The sequence below is a fragment of the Octodon degus genome, unplaced genomic scaffold (genome assembly GCF_000260255.1).
Source record: "Octodon degus isolate 3935 unplaced genomic scaffold, OctDeg1.0 scaffold00024, whole genome shotgun sequence".
Lineage (NCBI taxonomy): Eukaryota > Metazoa > Chordata > Mammalia > Rodentia > Octodontidae > Octodon > Octodon degus.
Window position 1 is genome coordinate 18,172,881 of NW_004524600.1, and position 6,021 is coordinate 18,178,901.

General features: G+C 49.2%; 1 protein-coding gene across 1 annotated transcript in view; it reads left to right on the forward strand.

Annotated features, from left to right (window-relative positions):
- Stx11 (syntaxin 11) overlaps positions 1-6,021 on the forward strand; it is a 37,803-nt gene that overhangs the window by 2,582 nt on the left and 29,200 nt on the right. The gene's annotated exons all lie outside the window — the stretch shown is intronic.

The following is a 6,021-nucleotide window of genomic DNA, read 5'->3' on the forward strand; positions in this document are numbered from 1 at the left end:
TCACTATGAGTCCCACTACGAGTCCAACTACTCTAGTAGTAAGACCCTGAACACCCTGTAGACCCTTCCTTAAAATACAAAAAAATACAAAAAAAAAAAAAAAAAGATGATCCTTACAGAATTAAGGTTTAGGTTGTTTGTTTTGAGCTAGGGGAAAACAACATCACAGCACAACGTAAGAGTTTACAAATCTGTGTTCTGTAAAAATAAAAGAAACAGTTGCTATTAGGAGAGCTAGAAGAGGCCTCTAAATCTCACTCCACCTGAGGGCCTATCTCAAGGCCTGAGCTCTGCATTTACTTAGGTCACGCATCCACTCCTCTTTCAACAAGCATTTGCTAAGTGTCTCTACTGTGCAGGGTACTGTGTCACACTCTGAGTTTCACTCAGAGTGGAGCAGACACAGTGCTGTCTGTTTGAAACTTAGAGTCCAAGAGGCGAGTCAGATGAGGCAGGGAAAGCCTTAGATGACTTCCTAGGTTTGTGTTCATGAAGACTGCCGAGAGCTACAGGACTTCTGTGTGTTGAAGTATAATATTTAAACAGGAAAATGGGAGAGCCTGCAGTGTAGGCATCGGTGTGCAAAAGGACCGTAGAGTTTTAAGCAGTCTGTTTTCCCCACACCCCAAAGAAAGATCTTTAACCTAAATCTTAATCTAGCCAGCTCTGGAAAAGCTTATGCAAGTATTTGTGAGCCAACGTAGTCAGCGTCCCCAGTACAGCTACCAAAGAACTGTCTGCCATAAAATAAATGTTCTACTCTGCACTGTCCACAGGGGAGCTGCTTGTGATGGGGAGTATTAAGCACTTGAAGTGCTGCTAATGAGACTGGGGGCTGAATTTTAAATTTGTTTAATGTTAATGAATATTAATTAGCCTCCTGTGGCTTGGGCAAGGCACAGTGCAGATCAAGGACAAGGTGTGTGAGCGGGGACATGCTGGGCTCCCGCTGCTTCATTTAACTTCATTTCCGCCTTTGACAGGCTAATAACAGGCGTTCATGGTTTTCGCACGATACTGTGTGCCCTGTAGGATTGAAGGGGAGAAACGGAAGATAGGCTAAGAGATGAACAAGTGCTAGAGGTGGGTGGAGGCGCTGGAGGCTTCGTGCCCTGCTGGTGTGAATGCAAACTAGTGCAGTGGAAAATGCTTTGATGATTCTATGAAAAATTAAACGTACAATCACCATATATTTCACCTCTGGGTCTATACTCAGAAGAAATGAAAGCAGAGAGATACGTTTGCACCCAAGTTCTTCGCAGCATTATTTACAGCAGCTGGAGGGTGAAAGTACCACAAGCATCCACAGACAGAGGGGTGGATACATGAAATCTGATATATACAGACAGCGGAATATTATCATTATAATATTTGAAAAGAAATTCTGACACTTGCTATAATGTGCATAAAGAGTAAAGACATTATGTTATGTAAGGCAGTCACAAGAGGATGCATGTTCTGTGATGCTGTTTATATGAGCTACTGAGACAGAGTGGACTGGGGGTTGCCACAGGTCTGGGGGACAGGAGAAGAGAATGGGGAGGGGAAGGGAGGGACGGAAGGGGAAGGGGCGGAGTGGAGTGGTGTGGAGTTAAGGGAGCTTTGGGGTTGCCCAGTGCCACTCAGGAGGGCACTTGGGTTAAATGACCTTCCATCCCAGAGTGTTTGAGGGTTTTCTGCCCTCAAAATTAGGAAAGCGAGTCATGTCTAGATGGTGGTGCCGCTGAGACGCCCTCATGAGACAGTTACAACCTTCTCCAAGGGCTGACCTTCCTTTATCTGGGCTTTGCCCAAAGATCCCTGTCAGTCCCCACCTCTCTAAGAGTCCAACCAGGCTCAGGGTGGCAGCTGACCTGCAAGAATAACTTATAAAGACCATCCTGGGGCCTTGGCACTGGGCGGCCTGAGAGCTCGCAGAGAGGAATTCGGGTCCGCTGTGCTCTAGACCCTGCCATCGCCGTTCCCGTGTGCTGTCACATCTGCAGCTCAGACAGCCCTTTCAGCAGCAGCCCTCTCCCATTTTCCCGAGGGAATCTCTCCCCGCCGCTCCAACAGTTTCTTCCGGCACATGCAGTCCATCACCCTCTCATTCTTTTGCCTTTGGCTCCACGCTGTCGTTCATGTCCTTTCTTAGCAGGCCGAGGCGCTATCATTTAATAGAGTCGTTTTTGTTTTTGTTTTTCTTTCTCTTTCTTTTTCTTTCTTTTTTCTTTTTTTTAGGGAAGGGTCTACAGGGTGTTCAGGGTCTCACTACTAGATCGGACTCATATTGATCCTCCTGTTTACAGAGTCCCAAGAGCTGGGATTACAGGCGCGGTGCCACCTCGCCCTGTCTCAGTGCTCCCCAGGGGCAGGGCCGGCACGGCAGGCCTGGTGGACAGAGTCATTTTGTTACATCCGTGCTCAAGCCTTCCTCGTCCATAGCAGCCTGGCGCGTTGGTTCCTCCTGGCCAGCAGTGTGAACTGTGGCCCCCGCGGCGCCGCAGCGGGCTGCTCGCAGCACTGAAAGCTCTGCATGGTTCGACATCGCCCTTCTAGGCTCTCCCTAGGTTTATTTGAACCCCTGTAAATAAATGAGGCTGCTGAGAGCACACAGCTGGCCAGACCAGCTCTGCTGTGTTCGATGCCCGCCCCTGCCCTCCCGCAGCTCTTGTCTACGTCCAAAAATCCAGTTTTCAAAGTCCATTTCCTTTCCCGCTGCCCTAGAAAGCAATCTCACACTCTTCCTCACTTTCCAAACGTCCTCCCCACTCCTCACTCTCGGTGAGAGGCCTGGATCCATATTCTACCCACGAAATAGGCCCCCGCCGCCACCGGACCGGAGTCTGCGCCCTGGTGCAGCTCGCCCACACTCCTGCTGAAGCTGCCCTGTGCGGTGCGCACTGAGGCCAGCTCCGCTCAGCTCAGCTGCTGAGGAACCTCTTTCCAGAGAGAGCGTCACTCACTCCTGTCCCCTGCATTGTCTCGCTTCCCTTAAAAATTTGATAAGCCAACTGTTTCATATTCAGCTCTAATTTTTCATACTCCAAGAACATTTAATAGAGTGAATCATTGTTTTCCCCCCTCCCTCCCTTTCTTCCTCCCTTCTTGCCTTTCTTGTTTCTTTTTTTCCCTTTAGTTCTGAAGATTAAACTTAAAGCCTTCACACTAAGCTACATCCCCAGCCCTTTTGTTATTTTGAGACAGGGTTTTGCTTAGTTGTCCAAGCTGGACTCCAGCCTGGGATCCTCCTGCCTCAGCCTCCAAGAACGAGGTAGGATTACAGGATTTCACCACCAAACCCAGCAAATTCTTTCTTGAAACTTGTCTTCATTTGGCCTCTGGAAAGTCGTTCTCTCTTGTTTCACCTCTTACCTCACTGAGCAGGCCTTCTCAATCTCCTTTCTTTATTCTTCGGTCTTCCTGGCCTCTGGACTGCAGACTGCTTTGGGGGCTTAGGCTTCAGACCTACCAATTTTAGTTGCACACCATCTGTGCACTGGACACTTCCAAATTTATGTCAGCATCCCAGACTGACCTAACCAGCTGCCTTTTTGGTGACAACAACTGAAAACAGAAACTGTTAAAATAGGAGAGTCACCGGAGGCCCCTCCCAGACCATATATATTCTCACTTCTCAGAGAGTCTCCCACCCCAGAATAAGGCGCGGCTTTTATTTAGTTGCTCTGGGTAAAACCTGGATCCTTGACTGCCGTTTCTCCCTCCCTTCCATCAGCGATTCATGCCAGTCTTTGCTTGTGGGTGTGTGTGGAACCTCACTGTTCTTGCCATCCTCCCTGCTATTCTATTAGTCAAGATTCTCCAAAGAAACTGAACAACGGGGTGGGAGATCTCTAATGTATGTGCAATGTGTATCACAAGGAATGGGTTCCTACAGTGACGGAGGCCGAGAAGTCCCGAGATGCCCAGCCAGTCAGCTGGACACCCAGAAGAGCCAGCTGTGTGAGTTCTAGTTGGAGTCCAAGTGCAAAAATAAGACAGGACTGAAGACTCAGTCAGAGTCAGGCAGAGGGAGGAGGAATGCCACATTACCCTGCCTTATTCTCCTACTCAGGCCTTCATTGGGTTGGATGAGGCCAGTGCCACCTCTTGGGTATTGAGAAGGGGAAAATGACTTACCCTCCCTACTCGACTGTGAATAATAACCAGAAGCACCTTCCTAGGCCCACTCAGAAAGCAATGTTGAACCAAATATGTGGAAACCCTGCTGGAGTTGAGCTGACACACAGTTGTCCCAGATGCCAAATCTGTTCAATGGCTTCCATCTTTACCCCTTAATTTACACAGCAGGTGGGTTTACACACAGCAGGGGGTGGGGGTGCGGGGCACATCATGTTGCTTTTCTGCTAAAAATCTCCAAAGTCTCCCAGCTAAGCATAAAATTTAAAGCCTATTGTAACCAGAGGGCCCTGCCAAGTCTACTGCCCTTCGGTAGCTTCACTCTCTTTCCTCTTTCACAACTTTCTCCAGAGCAGTGAGCCTGTCTGGCCTTTGTCAGCACACCCCTAGGGTGCATGTGGTCTTAATCCCAATACCCACATTGTTTCCTCCTGCAGTGGTTTTCTTATCTAACAGGCCCTTACAGTAAACCCATTTTTTAAATGCCAGCCCTCATCTCTTATTTACTTCTTTTAAAGATAATTTTAAGAACAGTCTTAGATTTACAAAAAAAATGTTTGTTGCAAAGATGATACAAAGAATTCCCATGAGCCCAATTCCCAGGCCCTCATTCACTACCCTCTCACATCAGCACAGTTTATTGGGCACAAGCAACCAATCTTGATACTTCATTACCAGTGAAAGTTCATGCCCATTCAGCTTTCCATACTTTTGACTTGATGCACTTTGTCCCAAAGTCCCCTCCTGGATAATTCCCTACATGTGTGTTTCAGGTTCCCTGAGGATTCCCCAGGCTGGGGAACATTTTCAGACTTTCCTTCTCTTTGATGACCTTGACAGCTTTGATGATGGCTGGTCAGGTACTTTCAAGGATTTGCCAGTACTGGAATTTGCATGATATTTTTCTGATGGTAAGACTAGGATTACTGGTTCTGCAGAAGACTTCCACAGAGGGAACGTGCCATCTCTGCAACCATATCAAAGATTCAGAGTAACACCAAAGTGACATAGGCCTGCTAATGGTGAGCTTGAGCTCCAGAAGGAGGGGAAGACCTGCTCCAGCTGCTGTAAAACCACTTTCTCCTCTCCACTGTGCTTTGTTGAACAAGGTGGTCACTATGTACACACAGCCCATAGCGGATAGTAGAGTGTCTGTGTGTTATTACGTATTTTTATTAGTCCTGGACTGCAGAGCACTGTGACCGAACGGATCCTGGGGGCTGGTACTATACAATCATTTGGCCTCCTCCGTGGCAGCCTCACCTCTTCTGCACACAATTGTGGATTCCTACCATTGTAGACTCATGGATCTAAGTCTTAGTTTGAGTTGCAATCTACTGTGCTCCTTAAATTGTTGTAGCTTTGGGCATAGGGCCCTCTTTTACTTAGCTGATTTCTTCCATAGTCCCCCATCCTGTGGGGGTACTCTTTCTCCCCCTTGTTTGATACACTTTCTTACTTTTGAGGCTGTTTTGTTTTCTAAGATGTATCCCAGCCTCATGTAGTACTCCTCGCTGCAGCACCTGTGCCTGGACAGCAAGGTCTTGGCCACAGTCTCTGTCGCGGTGCCAGGGGCCAGGGTGGCCTTGGACGTGACCGATCTTCTCAGAGCTACAGCGGCGGCTGGGGTGCAGGTCCCCCAAAGGGTTGGGGTGCAGATCCCCTGAGGGGCCGGGTTGCAGGTCGCCCGAGGGGTTTGGGTGCAGGCCACTAGGGGCCGGACGCGGGTCCCCCAAGGTGTCCGGGCGCAGGTCCCCAAAAGGTCGGTGTTTAGATACCCCAAAGGGCCGGTTTGCAGGTCCCCAGAGGGGCTGGGCGCAGGCCCCCGAAGAGGTCCAGCTGGCTTCTGGGAAAAGCGCCCCGGGCGCGCGGTCCCGCGTCAGCCACGCCCACGCCCCCGAG